The sequence below is a fragment of the Dendrobates tinctorius genome, unplaced genomic scaffold, assembly GCF_039654945.1.
Source record: "Dendrobates tinctorius isolate UK_male_01 unplaced genomic scaffold, ASM3965494v1 ptg000103l, whole genome shotgun sequence".
NCBI classification, from domain to species: Eukaryota; Metazoa; Chordata; class Amphibia; order Anura; family Dendrobatidae; genus Dendrobates; species Dendrobates tinctorius.
The window spans coordinates 5,054,559-5,072,071 of record NW_027361771.1 but is presented as its reverse complement, the minus strand read 5'-3'; the positions used below and the strand labels follow the sequence as shown (position 1 = coordinate 5,072,071).

The window sequence follows — 17,513 nt, the reverse complement described above, 5'->3', positions numbered from 1 at the left end:
GCCTCACACAATCCAAAAGTGTCCAGTGTTCAAAAGTGTGTGCAGAGATTCAAAATCTCCCTTATCCTCTAGTCACTTTGGTCACAGCTGTGCCATCGAGCCTGTCACATAGCGCTCAGATATCAGTGGGCCTCACACAATCCAAAAGTGTCCAGTGTCCAAAAGTGTGTGCAGAGATTCAAAATCTCCCTTATCCTCTAGTCACTTTTGTCACAGCTGTGCCATCGAGCCTGTCACATAGCGCTCAGATATTCATTGGGCCTCACACAATCCAAAAGTGTCCAGTGTCCAAAAGTGTGTGCAGAGATTCAAAATCTCCCTTATCCTCTAGTCACTTTGGTCACAGCTGTGCCATCGAGCCTGTCACATAGCGCTCAGATATCAGTGGGCCTCACACAATCCAAAAGTGTCCAGTGTCCAAAAGTGTGTGCAGAGATTCAAAATCTCCCTTATCCTCTAGTCACTTTGGTCACAGCTGTGCCATCGAGCCTGTCACATAGCGCTCAGATATCAGTGGGCCTCACACAATCCAAAAGTGTCCAGTGTCCAAAAGTGTGTGCAGAGATTCAAAATCTCCCTTATCCTCTAGTCACTTTGGTCACAGCTGTGCCATCGAGCCTGTCACATAGCGCTCAGATATTCATTGGGCCTCACACAATCCAAAAGTGTCCAGTGTCCAAAAGTGTGTGCAGAGATTCAAAATCTCCCTTGTCCTCTAGTCACTTTGGTCACAGCTGTGCCATCGAGCCTGTGACATAGCGCGCAGATATCAGTGGGCCTCACACAATCCAAAAGTGTCCAGTGTCCAAAAGTGTGTGCAGAGATTCAAAATCTCCCTTATCCTCTAGTCACTTTGGTCACAGCTGTGCCATCGAGCCTGTCACATAGCGCTCAGATATCAGTGGGCCTCACACAATCCAAAAGTGTCCAGTGTCCAAAAGTGTGTGCAGAGATTCAAAATCTCCCTTATCCTCTAGTCACTTTGGTCACAGCTGTGCCATCGAGCCTGTCACATAGCGCTCAGATATCAGTGGGCCTCACACAATCCAAAAGTGTCCAGTGTCCAAAAGTGTGTGCAGAGATTCAAAATCTCCCTTATCCTCTAGTCACTTTGGTCACAGCTGTGCCATCGAGCCTGTGACATAGCGCTCAGATATCAGTGGGCCTCACACAATCCAAAAGTGTCCAGTGTCCAAAAGTGTGTGCAGAGATTCAAAATCTCCCTTATCTTCTATTCACTTTGGTCACAGCTGTGCCATCGAGCCTGTCACATAGCGCTCAGATATCAGTGGGCCTCACACAATCCAAAAGTGTCCAGTGTCCAAAAGTGTGTGCAGAGATTCAAAATCTCCCTTATCCTCTAGTCACTTTGGTCACAGCTGTGCCATCGAGCCTGTCACATAGCGCTCAGATATTCATTGGGCCTCACACAATCCAAAAGTGTCCAGTGTCCAAAAGTGTGTGCAGAGATTCAAAATCTCCCTTATCCTCTAGTCACTTTGGTCACAGCTGTGCCATCGAGCCTGTCACATAGCGCTCAGATATCAGTGGGCCTCACACAATCCAAAAGTGTCCAGTGTCCAAAAGTGTGTGCAGAGATTCAAAATCTCCCTTATCCTCTAGTCACTTTGGTCACAGCTGTGCCATCGAGCCTGTCACATAGCGCTCAGATATCAGTGGGCCTCACACAATCCAAAAGTGTCCAGTGTCCAAAAGTGTGTGCAGAGATTCAAAATCTCCCTTATCCTCTAGTCACTTTGGTCACAGCTGTGCCATCGAGCCTGTCACATAGCACTCAGATATTCATTGGGCCTCACACAATCCAAAAGTGTCCAGTGTCCAAAAGTGTGTGCAGAGATTCAAAATCTCCCTTGTCCTCTAGTCACTTTGGTCACAGCTGTGCCATCGAGCCTGTGACATAGCGCGCAGATATCAGTGGGCCTCACACAATCCAAAAGTGTCCAGTGTCCAAAAGTGTGTGCAGAGATTCAAAATCTCCCTTATCCTCTAGTCACTTTGGTCACAGCTGTGCCATCGAGCCTGTCACATAGCGCTCAGATATCAGTGGGCCTCACACAATCCAAAAGTGTCCAGTGTCCAAAAGTGTGTGCAGAGATTCAAAATCTCCCTTATCCTCTATTCACTTTGGTCACAGCTGTGCCATCGAGCCTGTCACATAACGCTCAGATATCAGTGGGCCTCACACAATCCAAAAGTGTCCAGTGTCCAAAAGTGTGTGCAGAGATTCAAAATCTCCCTTATCCTCTAGTCACTTTGGTCACAGCTGTGCCATCGAGCCTGTCACATAGCGCTCAGATATTCATTGGGCCTCACACAATCCAAAAGTGTCCAGTGTCCAAAAGTGTGTGCAGAGATTCAAAATCTCCCTTATCCTCTATTCACTTTGGTCACAGCTGTGCCATCGAGCCTGTCACATAGCGCTCAGATATCAGTGGGCCTCACACAATCCAAAAGTGTCCAGTGTCCAAAAGTGTGTGCAGAGATTCAAAATCTCCCTTATCCTCTAGTCACTTTGGTCACAGCTGTGCCATCGAGCCTGTCACATAGCGCTCAGATATTCATTGGGCCTCACACAATCCAAAAGTGTCCAGTGTCCAAAAGTGTGTGCAGAGATTCAAAATCTCCCTTATCCTCTAGTCACTTTGGTCACAGCTGTGCCATCGAGCCTGTGACATAGCGCTCAGATATCAGTGGGCCTCACACAATCCAAAAGTGTCCAGTGTCCAAAAGTGTGTGCAGAGATTCAAAATCTCCCTTATCCTCTAGTCACTTTGGTCACAGCTGTGCCATCGAGCCTGTGACATAGCGCTCAGATATCAGTGGGCCTCACACAATCCAAAAGTGTCCAGTGTCCACAAGTGTCTGCAGAAATTCAAAATCTCCCCTGTCCTATAGACACCTTGTACCTTGTTTTACATTACTATATAGTTTGTTGGATTTTGTCTACATTTCTACCAAAAATGAGGAAGGCTGGTGGAAGAGGCCGTGGAATTGGGCGGGGGTTGGCAGCTGGTAATGATGGTGTTGGTGGTGGATCTGATGGTAGTGGCAAGAGCAAAATAGGACCATACACGGTGACACAGAGGAAGGTGCACATAACATAGAAGAGGAGGTGATGGATGACCCAGTTGTTGACCCAGATTGGCATCCATTGGGGGAAGAGGGTGCTGCTTCCAATAGCTCAGATGAGGAGCATCCACAGCAGACATCGACATCGCAACAGCTGTTATCTGGCAGGCCCGGAGCACTCCAAAGACAGGTTCCAAACATCAAAAGAGTTGCTGGACAGCTTGTCCAGAGGGTCAAAAGATCACAGCGTGCTAGGCCGCAAAATGTCTGCCAAAGTAGGAAGAGTGCAGTGTGGCACTTTTTTGAACAAAATCCTCATGATCAGGCCAAGGTTATCTGTAAGAAGTGCGCAAAGACCTTTTGCCGAGGGAAAAATCTGAAAAATTTGAATACCAGTTGCATGCTTAGACATTTAACCAGCATGCACTTGCAAGCGTGGACACAACACCAAACCTCAAGTGCCACATGTGCAACTGATCACAACGAAGGTAGTCAGCAACACTACATTGTTTCCCCCACTGTAAGCCCACCGGTTAGCACAGCAGCAAATGTTGAGGTATCGTTGCAAGGCCACAGCAGTCAGGGAATCCCACTGTTATATCAACGAAAGACTGATTCTAGGCCATCAGAAAGAACACCAACTCCATCACCATCATCAACCCTCTCTCAGTCCGCCCTGTCCACCGCTACTTCCACCATATGCAGCTCTCAAGTCCAGCTCACCCTCCCAGACACTATGAGTAGGTCAAGAAAGTACTCAGTCTCTCATCCGCGTACACTGGGTTTGAACGCCCACATTGCCAAACTAATCTCGTTTGAGATGATGCCCTTTCGGTTGGTGGAAAGCACAGCTTTCCGCGAACTCATGGCCTATGCAGTACCATGCTATGACCTTCCCAGTCGCCACTTCTTCTCTCGCAAAGCCATCCCAGCCCTCCACCATCATGTGAAAGACCGCATTGTCCATGCACTCAAGCAGTCAGTGAGCGGAAAGGTGCACCTCACAACTGATGCATGGTCCAGTCGGCATGGCCAGGGCCGTTACGTGTCCATCACTGCGCACTGGGTTAATGTGGTGGATGCAGGGTCCACAGGGGACAGCGGTGGTGGGACAGTGCTGCCTAGCCCACGGTATAGGAAACAGTTGGCTGTAGGCGTTCGACCCTCCTCCTCCTCCTCCTCCTCCAGAAGCGAAAGCTCGTCCACAGAGCGCAGTCGTACGAGCACTCCATCTGCAGCTGCCACTGTTGCACACGATGTGTCCCTCTATCGAGCAGCTAGTGGAAAGCGTCAGCAGGCTGTGTTGCAGATGATGTGTTTGGGCAACAGACACACCGCCGAGGTGCTGGCCGAGTACTTGAAGCGACAAACTGAGTCATGGCTGGGCAGTGTACATCTTGAGGCAGGCAAGGTAGTTAGTGATAACGGCCGTAATTTTGTGGCAGCCATAGCCCTTTCAAAACTCAGCCACATACCTTGCTTGGCTCACACCTTGAACCTGGTGGTGCAGTGCTTCCTCAAAAATTATCCGGAGTTAACAGCCCTGCTCCAGAAGGTGCGAAGACTGTGCGCGCACATCCGCCAGTCGCCTGTACACTCCGTTCGTATGCAGAAGCTGCAGCGATTGCTCCACCTTCCCAACCACCGCCTCATTATCGACATTGCAACAAGGTGGAACTCCACCCTGCACATAGTGGAGCGGCTGTGCGAGCAGAGGCAGGCCATAATGCATTTGTGGGAGGATACACGGCCAGGCACTTTGAGAGCAGACATGGAGTTGACAGGTGTGCAGTGGTCGAAGCTGAAAAACCTCTGTAAAGTCCTTCAGTGTTTTGAGGAATGCACACGGCTGGTAAGCGCAGACGACGCCATCCTAAGCATGAGCATCCCACTTATGCGTCTGCTCATGCAAACTTTGACGCACCTTAAGGAGCAGGCGTCTGCAGCCAATGTTGATGAGGAGGAAGAGGAGGAGGGAATCCTTGATGACATTCAGCCATTGTCTGCTCAGGGACCTCTCCTGGACGAGGTGGAGGAAGAAGAGGAGGAGGAGGATGATGATGGGGATGATTACTTAGGGGAGGAGGATGCATCTCGTGGGGCAAGTGAAAATGTTGGCGTGGCAAGGTCTGGTACAGGGTTTGTGCGTGACTGGAGGGATGTGGATTTGCCAGAAAGTGCTCCTCCACCCAGCACTCGCAGTGCATCATTGACACCGGGAACATTGGCCCACATGTCAGATTATGCCTTGCAGATCCTAAAAAGGGACCCCCGCATTGCCAAAATGATGAACGATGACGACTACTGGTTGGCCAGCATCCTGGATCCACGCTATAAAGGCAAATTACAAAACATCATGCCACGGAAGAACCTTGACCTAATATTGGCTAATAAACAAGCAACTCTGGTAAATCGGTTGCTTGAGGCATTCCCAGCACACAGCAGTGGTGATGGTTCTCACACGAGCCGTACGGGCCGGGGGCAGCTTGGCAGAGGTGTTCGTGGTGCACACAGCAGAAGTGGCGTTGGAGACAGGGGTTTCATGACAATGTTGTGGACTGATTTTTCAAATACCGCTCACACAACTGGTAATACTGCATCGATGGAAAGTGACAGGAGACAGCAGTTGTCAACTATGGTTACAAACTACTTTTCCTCCCATATCGATGTTCTCCCACACAGGTCATTCCCCTTTGACTATTGGGCCGCTAAACTGGACACCTGGCCTGAATTGGCACAATATGCCTTACAGGAGCTCGCTTGCCCAGCTGCAAGTGTGCTATCGGAAAGAGTCTTCAGTGCAGCTGGATCAATCCTGACAGAAAAAAGGACCCGTCTGTCAACCCAAAATGTGGATGATCTAACCTTCATTAAAATGAACCATGCATGGGTTTCCAAGGATTTTGTCCCACCTTCCCCTGATGACACATAGGGTGACAGAAAAATGGCTTGCTTTGGTCCACCTCTTCCTGGGACTTCACCTATTTCGCCTTTTGCATCAGCTGAATGTCCAACATCAACATATGCCACTTTCTAAAACTCCCTAACTGTGCTGCCTCCCCCCCCATGGCCGGGGTCACCACCTAGCGCACGACACCGTGCGAGTGCCGTTGCCCTGAACAGGTGGGTAGGCCGACTCTTGGGCGCGGGCACTGGCACAGGGTCCCTCATAGTGCAATCAAGTGTCTCTGACGGTGGTGGTGCACACCCGCCGTCAGACACACCGCTGTACTATGAGGGGCCCAGTGCCAGTACCGACGCCCACGAGTGGGCCCCCCTTGCTTGGGCAGGGCCCCAGCAGTTGCAATCTTTACCTCTCCCTGCTCCTCCGCTGTGTAATCTGGGCCGTCAAATCCATACTGTGCCTGACACCGTCTGAGCCTGCCTCCTGATGTATAGACATATATTTTGAATGTGTACGCTATCCATACATGTTATCCGGGGATACGGTACCCTTTCTAACCTTTGTGCAATCACATGCAATCCATACTGGGCCTAACACCGTCTGAGCCTGCCTCCTGATGTATAGACATATATTTTGAATGTGTACGCTATCCATACATGTTATCCGGGGAAACGGTACCCTTTCTAACCTTTGTGCAATCACGTGCAATCCATACTGGGCCTAACACCGTCTGAGCCTGCCTCCTGAGACATATATTTTGAATGTGTACGCTATCCATACATGTTATCCAGGGATACGGTACCCTTTCTAACCTTTGTGCAATCACGTGCAATCCATACTGTGCCTGACACCGTCTGAGCCTGCCTCCTGATGTATAGACATATATTTTGAATGTGTACGCTATCCATACATGTTATCCGGGGAAACGGTACCCTTTCTAACCTTTGTGCAATCACGTGCAATCCATACTGGGCCTAACACCGTCTGAGCCTGCCTCCTGAGACATATATTTTGAATGTGTACGCTATCCATACATGTTATCCGGGGATACGGTACCCTTTCTAACCTTTGTGCAATCACGTGCAATCCATACTGGGCCTGACACCGTCTGAGCCTGCCTCCTGATGTATAGACATATATTTTGAATGTGTACGCTATCCATACATGTTATCCGGGGATACGGTACCCTTTCTAACCTTTGTGCAATCACGTGCAATCCATACTGGGCCTGACACTGTCTGAGCCTGCCTCCTGATGTATAGACATATATTTTGAATGTGTACGCTATCCATACATGTTATCCGGGGAAACGGTACCCTTTCTAACCTTTGTGCAATCACGTGCAATCCATACTGGGCCTAACACCGTCTGAGCCTACCTCCTGAGACATATATTTTGAATGTGTACGCTATCCATACATGTTATCCAGGGATACGGTACCATTTCTAACCTTTGTGCAATCACGTGCAATCCATACTGGGCCTAACACCGTCTGAGCCTGCCTCCTGAGACATATATTTTGAATGTGTACGCTATCCATACATGTTATCTGGGGATACGGTACCCTTTCTCACCTTTGTGCAATCACGTGTAATCCATACTGGGCGTGAGAACGGCTGGCGAGCTGTTAAGCAAGCTACAGCACCTGTGGTTTGCACACGTAAGTTTTTCATTTTTTCAGGAATGACGGTTAGGCCTAATTCCAGAACTGCGGTTGACCTGCACTTAGGCTGGTTTCACATTAGCGCATTTTCAGCGCGCGCACGGCCGGGGGTAGCTCCGCCCCCGATCCGGCTCTCTGCCCGGCGTGCCCGCCCCTTCCTTGTAGCGCCGCCTCCTAGCGGACAGCGGCGCCTGCGCTCGGCGCACCCTATCTTTAGCATAGGGTGCGCCGATCGTGCGCAGGCCGTGCGCTAGTTGCGCTTTGACCTGCGCTGCGCACTTTTGACGGTGCGCCGTGCGCGCCAAAATCCAACTTTTCGGATTTTGGCGCGCACGGCGCACCGTCAAAAGTGCGCAGCGCAGGTCAAAGCGCAACTAGCGCACGGCCTGCGCACGATCGGCGCACCCTATGCTAAAGATAGGGTGCGCCGATCGCAGGCGCCGCTGTCCGCTAGGAGGCGGCGCTACAAGGAAGGGGCGGGCACGCCAGGCAGAGAGCCGGCTCGGGGGCGGAGCTACCCCCGGCCGTGCGCGCGCTGAAAAAGCGCTAGTGTGAAACCGGCCTTACTGGGAAATCATTGTTCACGGGTAATAATTGTAATCAGTGATCCCCATCACTAACGTTGTTCAGCAGGTTATCTGCACCTGTAAGCGACAAACGCTGGCCTTTTCAGTGTAGCGCACATGCAGCCACGGACATGTAAGGGCATGACACACCAGTTATTGACCAATCTCATGTGCCAGAGCCTCACGTGTCCCTCTAGTAAGCCGGACTCGGACCGCGGGGCATGACGGAGTCTCGTTCGTTAACGGAATTAAGCTTGCAATGTGTGCATCTGTTCTGTAGCTGGCATGGTTGAGGTTTCCCAGGTGGAGTCGAATTTATCCGTAGGCTCCACTCCTGGTGGTGCCCTTCTGGACATTCCTTTAAGGTTCAGCTTTGCAACCATACTGCCCACGTAAAACAAACACTTTGCCTTCATGAACGCTGTTTGGAGGGTCATGACTCGTGGGAATAACGCCGCCCAATCAGTTAACCTGCTAGAGAGATCCTTCGTTGCTCCCAAGCATGACATCACACTCCCTAGGAAGAAGGTAATGCCACTGTGGCGACCGTACTCCTGGGGGCGACACAGGTGCACTGATGCCCAGCCACTGCTCGATGAATCTGCTGGTACATTGACCCAGACCACTACATTCCCCTCGCATGCTACCCGGCCTGAATCTGACCCTGATGAAACTCAGGTTACCCTTCCCATATACAGTTCCATCTTACACGGTGACAAAGAGGAAGCTGCAGATGAAAGTGCAGGTTCGGCCCACCCGCCATCAGACACACCACCGTACTATCAGGGGCCCTGTGCCAGTGCCATCGCCAACGAGTGGGCCCCCCCTGCTTGCCCAGGATCACAGCACTTGCAAAGTTGAAATACTGTACAGTGAGATGGAAGATGGGGATGACGAGGAGTCTAGACTAGTACAGGGATTCCCTAGCGAGGAGACTTATTTGATTGTTTTCAATGTTGGGACAGCAATTTTTGGGGAGCACTATACTCTGGAGAATGATAGATGGGGCCCACCATACACTGGAACATTCCAAAGGTGGACATCAGACACTGGAGCAGCATTTACAGGGCCCATTATAGACTAGAGCATTAGAAATGGGGCCCATTATGTTTGGAGCATTATTTGGGCCCATAAGATAGTGGAGCTTCATCCATGGGGACCAACATATACTGTAGCATTATGTGGAGCTCATCATATACTGTTTCAAACATTATATGGGACCAATGATTCTGTATGGAGAAATAGATGGGCCTCGTCATGAGATGTAAAAAGTGAGGTATTTTTCATTGTACTATACCGCTATTTCTCTGCCGTATCGGAGCATGATGAGTTGTGGTATGTGTTAAAGGGGCGCTCTTTCGCCCAGGGCACATGAAAACCTGCAGCCAGCCCTCCCCCCCCACAACTTTAGCCAAATAACCCCCATTTTTCAGTGCGTAACTTGTATTATGAAGTTAATTAAGGTTGACAAGCTTAAGTAAGAAGAATTGATGCTTTTGGCATTCAAATGGGCACTGTAGGTGTGTTTCCTGTCCTCCTCTCACTGCCGACTTTTATTCCCCATTGACTTACATTGGGTTTCGTGTTTCGGGACGACCCCGACTTTTCCCTATAATCGGACGATCTTGCTCGACCCGACTTTTGGAAAAGTCGGGTTTCACTAAACGAAACGCGACCCTAAAAAACCAAAAGTCGCTCAACTCTACTCATTATATCAGGTCACTCAATAAGTCAACGAGTGATTTTTGGAATAGAAGCATTGCACAATTCTAAACCATGGTAGACCAGAAAGAAACATAAGAAAGCGGGTCATAAGCATCTTAGAGAAAAGATACCCTCAGAGAATCAGCAGAAAATACAGATAAGTCAGTCTGTATTATAATTTATCTAGTTATACTTTATCGGAATCACAGACTGATTAATTTAGGACAATTCTAGGAACCAGGGAGATTTTCTTATATTACAGAGTTTACAGTGTGAATCTATGCATAGCAACGTTGAGTTACTTTTGTCCTTCTCCAGGAGTAATCCCGATTTCTACTATGTGGCTACATGGTCTTTAGCCATGGATGGATTTCTGGGACTGGTGGTGGAGGAATGGGTTAAATCAGTTGTTACTGTGAGTACACGTAATTTCATTAATAATCTAACTACGTCTGAGAAAGTACGGTAACTTTAGAGGAACTAGGGAACAATGAAGACCTGTTGATAAAGGAAGGAGACTAAGGTGGTTTAGTGGCTATTTTGGATTTGGGTAAGTGTTGGATAACAAAACTTACTGTAAACTAAAATAGGCACCCACTTCAGATTTCTCAGTGCACATTTGGGAATCTACTTCAAACAGGTATGTCTATGAGCGCTATTATCAAAAAAGTTACAGACTATCTGTTACCCCCAATACTGTCACAATTTTCATACTTATTCAAAAGTACAGAAGAATTTGCTGCTCACTTTCAGGCCTATAATTGTTCAGATAGGGTGCCTCAATGAATGTTTGGGGGCCTAACTGGATCATTATCTACAATTTTTTGGTCCTACAACCTCTGAGTTACTAACGGGATATTAAAAATGTTTTATATGTCATGGATAAGCTTCGTTGGTATGAGGATTGAGTTTGCTCCATAGAATTTTGGCAGTTTATTCATTTATACCCCAGGCTTTAGGCATCAAGCTTTTGTAATGTTACTCGGATACTTACAGTACTTAGAGTAATGAATTTAAGAGCTTCATTATAATGTTTAAATCCTACAAAATTATATTTCATTTAACAGGGAGTATATTTGCAAATAAAGGGTGTCTCAATAGGGGCAAAATACCACCTTCATTTGAAAATATGTTTAAGGCTGCTTGTTTAGTGCTGATAGTCCAATTATTGGACACATCACATGGTATGCAAGATTTATTAACAACTGCCTTTTAATTTGGCATGGTACTAAGGATGCCTTTTCAGATTTTGTCACATATATGATATGAATTTAAGATTCAATTCTGTATTTCTGTATTTGACAGACACAGGACTTCTTTCCTGGACACTGAATTGTCATACCAATTGTCAATTGTGGTACCTCACTACAGGAAAGGGGTGGCTGGAAATTCTCTTAGCCACTGTGGTGTAGTGACCACTATGTCCACTAGGGGGCGCTGTATGGATGTCCCAGGAGAGTGGATGAATGGCAAGATACTGAATGACCGTTATGTATCTCAAGGTGGGTGGCCTTGAGATGGAGATTTATGTGTGTGTTAATCAACAGTGATACTGCTGAGGTGCTGGTTCAATGTGTCAGGGACTAGTTACCCACAAACCCACCCAGGGGGTGTGTTTAATAGCGCTATTGTAAAGTGTATATGTGTGTGTGAAGGACCTGTGATGAGGTCATAGTCATGTGACCCGGTGGGCGTGGCTATGAACCATATAATGAGGCCAGGGTATGTCACAGGGGGTGAATGCTGGGACCCAATTGGTCCAGTGTGGAAGGTCCCGCTGAGATGGAGCTTCCTGGCTAACAGCCTGTGAAGTGGCTGTGGTGAATGGCTGCACGTGTCTGAGAGTTCCCAGGGGAGGGAATGAATGTCTGCAGTAAGTTGAAGCAGCCATGAGGAAACTCGGACGTGGTTGAGATAAGTGAGGCTAAGAGAGCCTGTATGTTGGACAATGTACAACCTGTGTGAACACAGGGTTTACAGAGTGAAACTCTGCCATGGACACTCTGCTGTTTATATGAAGTTTTGTTGCTGCTGTGGGTTTATGATGTTGAATAAACCGCATGGACTATGCTTGCTTTATGGAAAATCTGTGCCGGATCTGATTTTGCGGCTGCTGAGCGAGTATCCCCTACCCGAATAACAGCGCTACCTCACACCACATATTGTCATTCAAGGCATGTCAAATAAAGTATCCTTTATTGTGAATGAGTAAGATTAAGAGTCCGTGAAGGCACAAATCACGATAGCACTTTTGAAGTAATCTCGGAAATACTTAGGAACGGCTAAGAGCATTATTTGATGAGGCTAGAAATAGAGCATGAAATTTAACACAGAGTGATTTCATTAAAGAATAAACTCCTGATAGATGTTGAAGTAAATCCAAACAGGATGTGACATTTGTGACTCCATAAATCAGACAGTTTTCAGAAGTGAAGTGTATCATGACTAAATCTTAGCCAATTTTGTAACAGTACATGTCGCTAAGAGAAATTCCAGTCCAGGTATTTAGTATCTAGGCGATCACCGACTTTGCGCTGAACAGAATCTTGGTTATGGCTTCTATAAATGTGACTACCATAAGTGTACAAATAGGGAAGAACTTATTTTATCTTTCCAATAGTTGGGTGGTTCATGATATAAACTGCCACATGTACTATGTGTTATCTAAAATATGTGAGTTGCACACTGAATGCATTAAAGGTAGGTAAAAATGAGTTATGCGAGTAACCCAAATGCTGTTAATGTTGCCACGTTCTCTTGCCATTTCAAGCAACAACACAATGGGGATAATTATAGTGGTTTGAAAAAACCACTGTATTGTAATCCGAACGCTGCTAACTTCTTCTTCTTCTTCTTCTTCTTCTTCTTCTTCTTCTTCTTCTCATTTTCCAGTTGATTTCCGCAATTAATACAGCCCGAACGGCTACACGCACAGACTCCGCTGAGGTGTCGTTTCGAAGCCAGCGTCCATGAGAGGTGTGCTAAGTATTTTTCTTGTTGATCAGATTTGTAGTTTTTGCGCAATTTGCGTTTGAAAATTTTTTTTCCCGTCATTGGAATGCACTGTCTCCAATGCTTTTCAATGGGAAGCTTAAAACGTGCCCTGAGGCGATTGAAATGGCAGTTGAGCTCATTGATATGCGCAGGCAGACCCAGTTACTATGCCAACGCCTACGAACGTCACATGACATCTCCAGGAGAGAGCTTCTGCCACATAATATCAGCTCTTAAAGCGAAACCCACAGCACAAATGCAAATCTAGCTTCATCACATGACGCATGCCCCTGAGAGAGAATGTGCGCCAAAGTGGATTTAGAAGCCCAGTGAGCCACCCTGGCTCTTAAAGGGCCGACGCTCCAAAGTGATTCTTAAAGAGCACAAAATCGGACCCTGAGGGGCCCCGGCCACAAAATCAGACCCTGAGGGGCCTCACCCACCAAATCGGACCGTGAGGGGCCCCGGCCACAAAATCGGATCCTGAGGGGCCAAAGTGGTTCTTAAAGAGCCGGCGCACCAAAATGAGTCTTAAAGGGCCGGCGCACCAAATCGAAAGCTGAGTGACCCAAGGCTCCAAATCGGAGGCTGATAGACCCTGGCCTACAAAAAGGAGGCTGAGCCACCCTGGCATCCAAATTGGACCCAGAGTGGCCCCGCCCACCAAATCAGACCCAGAGTGGCCCCGCCCACCAAATCAGACCCAGAGTGGCCCCGCCCACCAAATCGGACCCTGAGGGGCCCCGACCACCAAATTGGACCCTGAGGGGCCCCACCCACAAAATCAGACCCTGAGGAGCCCCACCCACCAAATCGGACCCTTAGGGGCCCTGCCCACCAAATCAGACCCAGGGGGCCCCACCCACAAAATCGGACCCTGAGGGGCTCCGGCCACCAAATCGGACCCTGAGGGACTTCGACCACAAAATTGGACCCTAAGGGGCCCCGGCCACAAAATCGGACCCTGAGGGGCCCCGGCCACAAAATCGGACCCTGAGGGGCCCCACCCACCAAATTGGACCCTGAGGGGCCCCACCCACAAAATCAGACCTTGAGGGGCCCCGGCCACAAAATCGGACCCTGAGGGACCCCAGCCACAAAATCGGATCTTGAGGGGCCCCGCCCACCAAATCGGACCCTGAGGGGCCCCACCCACAAAATCAGACCCTGAGGGCCTCGGTCACAAAATTGGATCCTCAGGGGCCCCAGCCACAAAATCGGACCCTGAGGGGCCCCAACCACAAAATCGGACCCTGAGAGGCTCCGCCCACCAAATCTGACCCTGAGGGGCCCCGCTGACCAAATCGGACCCTGAGGGGCCCCACTGACCAAATCGGACCCTGAGGGGCCCCGCTCACCAAATCGGATCCTGAGGGGCCCCGCCCACCAAATCAGATTCTGAGTGGCCCCGCCCACCATATCGGACCCTGAGGGGCCCTGCCCACCAAATCGGACCCTGAGTGGCCCCGCCCACCAAATCAGACCCTGAGTGGCCCCGCCCACCAAATCGGACCCTGAGGGGCCCCGACCACCAAATCGGACCCTGAGGGCCCCCCCACCAAATTGGACCCAGAGAGGACCCGCCCACCAAATCAGATCCAGGGGGCCCCACCCTCAATATCGGACCCTGAGGGTCCCTGCCCACCAAATCAGACCCTGAGTGGCCCCGCCCACCAAATCGGACCCTGAGTGGCCCCGCCCACAAAATTGGACCCTGAGGGGCCCCGGCCACAAAATCGGACCCTGAGGGGCCCCACCCACCAAATCGGACCCTGAGGGGCCCCTCCCACAAAATCGGACCCTGAGGGGCCCCGGCCACAAAATCAGACCCTGAGGGGCCCCACCCACCAAATCGGACCCTGAGGGGCCCCGGCCACAAAATCGGCCCCCGACGCGCCAAAGTGATTCTAAAAGAGCCGGCGCACCATAATGAGTCTTAAAGGGCCGGCGCGCCAAATCGAAAGCTGAGTGACCCAAGGCTCCAAATCGGAGGCTGATAGACCCTGGCCTACAAAAAGGAGGCTGAGCCACCCTGGCATCCAAATTGGACCCAGAGTGGCCCCGCCCACCAAATCAGACCCAGAGTGGCCCCGCCCACCAAATTGGACCCTGAGGGGCCCCACCCACAAAATCAGACCCTGAGGAGCCCCATCCACAAAATCAGACCCTAAGGGGCCCCACCCACAAAATCGGACCCTGAGGGGCCCCACCCACAAAATCAGACCCTGAGGGGCCCCAGCCACAAAATCGGACCTGGAGGGGCCCCGGCCACAAAATCAGACCCTGAGGGGCCCCGCCCACCAAATTGGACCCTGAGGGACTCCGCCCACCTAATAGGACCCTGAGGGAACTTGTCCACCAAATCGGACCCTGAGGGTCCCCACCCACCAAATCAGACCCTAAGGAACCCCGCCCACCAAATCGGACCCTGAGGGGCCCCGCCCACCAAATCGGACCCTGAAGGGCCCCCCACCAAATTGGACCCAGAGTGGCCCTGTCCACCAAATCAGACCCAGGGGGCCCCACCCACAAAATTGGACCCTAAGGGGCCCCACCCACAAGATCAGACCCTGAGGGATCCTGTCCACCATTTCAAGCCCTGAGGAGCCCAGGCCACTGAATCGGCTCCTGAGGGGCCCCACCCACGAAATCAGACCCTGAACGGCCCCGCCCACCAAATCGGACACTGTGGGGCCCCGCCAACTAAATTGTACCCAGAGTGGTCCCGCCCACCAAATTGGACCCAGAGTGGTCCTGCCCACCAAATCGGACCCAAAGTGGTCCTGCCCACCAAATTGGACCCAGAGGGGCTCCGCCCACAAAATCAGACCCTAAGGGACGCCACCCACAAAATCAGACCCTGAGGGGCCCCTGCCACAAAATCAGACCCTGAGGGGCCCCAACAAAATCGGACCCTGATGGGCCTCGTCCACAAAATCGGACCCTGATGGGCCCCAGTCACAAAATCGGACCCTGATGGGCCCCGGCCACAAAATCGGACCCTGAGGGGCCCCGGCCACAAAATCGGACCCTGAGGGGCCCCGCCCACCAAATCAGACCCTGAGGGGCCCCGCTCACCAAATTGGACCCTGAGGGGCCCCGCCCACCAAATCGGACCCAGAGTAGCTCCGCCCAACAAAACGGACCCAGAGTGGCCCCACCCACCAAATCGGACCCAGAGTGGCCCCACCCACAAAATCGGACCCAGAGTGGCCCCACCCACAAAATTGGACCCTAAGGGGCCCCACCCACAAGATCAGACCCTGAGGGATCCTGTCCACCATTTCAAGCCCTGAGGAGCCCAGGCCACTGAATCGGCTCCTGAGGGGCCCCACCCACGAAATCAGACCCTGAACGGCCCCGCCCACCAAATCGGACACTGTGGGGCCCCGCCAACTAAATTGTACCCAGAGTGGTCCCGCCCACCAAATTGGACCCAGAGTGGTCCTGCCCACCAAATCAGACCCAAAGTGGTCCTGCCCACCAAATTGGACCCAGAGGGGCTCCGCCCACAAAATCAGACCCTAAGGGACGCCACCCACAAAATCAGACCCTGAGGGGCCCCTGCCACAAAATCAGACCCTGAGGGGCCCCAACAAAATCGGACCCTGATGGGCCTCGTCCACAAAATCGGACCCTGATGGGCCCCAGTCACAAAATCGGACCCTGATGGGCCCCGGCCACAAAATCGGACCCTGAGGGGCCCCGGCCACAAAATCGGACCCTGAGGGGCCCCGCCCACCAAATCAGACCCTGAGGGGCCCCGCTCACCAAATTGGACCCTGAGGGGCCCCGCCCACCAAATCGGACCCAGAGTAGCTCCGCCCAACAAAACGGACCCAGAGTGGCCCCACCCACCAAATCGGACCCAGAGTGGCCCCACCCACAAAATCGGACCCTGAGGGGCCCCAACCACAAAATCGGACCCTGAGGGGCCCCGGCTACAAAATCAGGCCCTGAGGGGCCCCACCCACAGAATTGGACCCTGAGGGGCCCTGGCCACAAAATCGGACCCTGAGGGGTCCCACCCACAAAATCGGACCCTGAGGGGCCCCGGCCACCAAATCGGACCCTGAGGGGCCCCGGCCACCAAATCGGATTCTGAAGGGCCCCACCCACAAAATCAGACCCTGAGGAGCCCCACCCACCAAATCGGACCCTTAAGGGCCCCACCCACCAAATCAGACCCAGGGGCCCCCACCCACAAAATCGGACCCTGAGGGGCTCCGGCCACCAAATCGGACCCTGAGGGACTTCGACCACAAAATTGGACCCTAAGGGGCCCCGGCCACAAAATCGGACCCTGAGGGGCCCCACCCACCAAATCGGACCCTGAGGGGCCCCACCCACAAAATCAGACCTTGAGGGGCCCCGGCCACAAAATTGGACCTTGATGGGCCCCACCCACCAAATCGGACCCTGACAGGCCCCGCCCACCAAATTGGACCCTGAGGGGCCCCGCCCACCAAATCGGACCCCGAGGGTCCCCGCCAACCAAATTGGACCCTGAGGGGCCCCGCCCACCAAATCGGACTCTGATAGATCCCGCCCACCAAATCAGACCCTGAGGGGCCCCGCTCACCAAATCGGA

General features: G+C 51.4%; 1 protein-coding gene across 3 annotated transcripts in view; it reads left to right on the top strand.

Annotated features, from left to right (window-relative positions):
• The window catches only part of LOC141099895 (proton channel OTOP2-like), a 98,059-nt gene that overhangs the window by 8,760 nt on the left and 71,786 nt on the right, over positions 1 to 17,513 (top strand). Inside the window, exon 2 of one of the 3 annotated variants that reach the window (XM_073587980.1) lies at positions 12,821 to 12,904. The exons of the other annotated variants lie outside the window; for them this stretch is intronic. The gene's annotated coding sequence lies outside the window, so the exon portion shown is untranslated. The remainder of the gene's footprint in view (positions 1 to 12,820; positions 12,905 to 17,513) is intronic. 3 annotated transcript variants of the gene reach the window in all.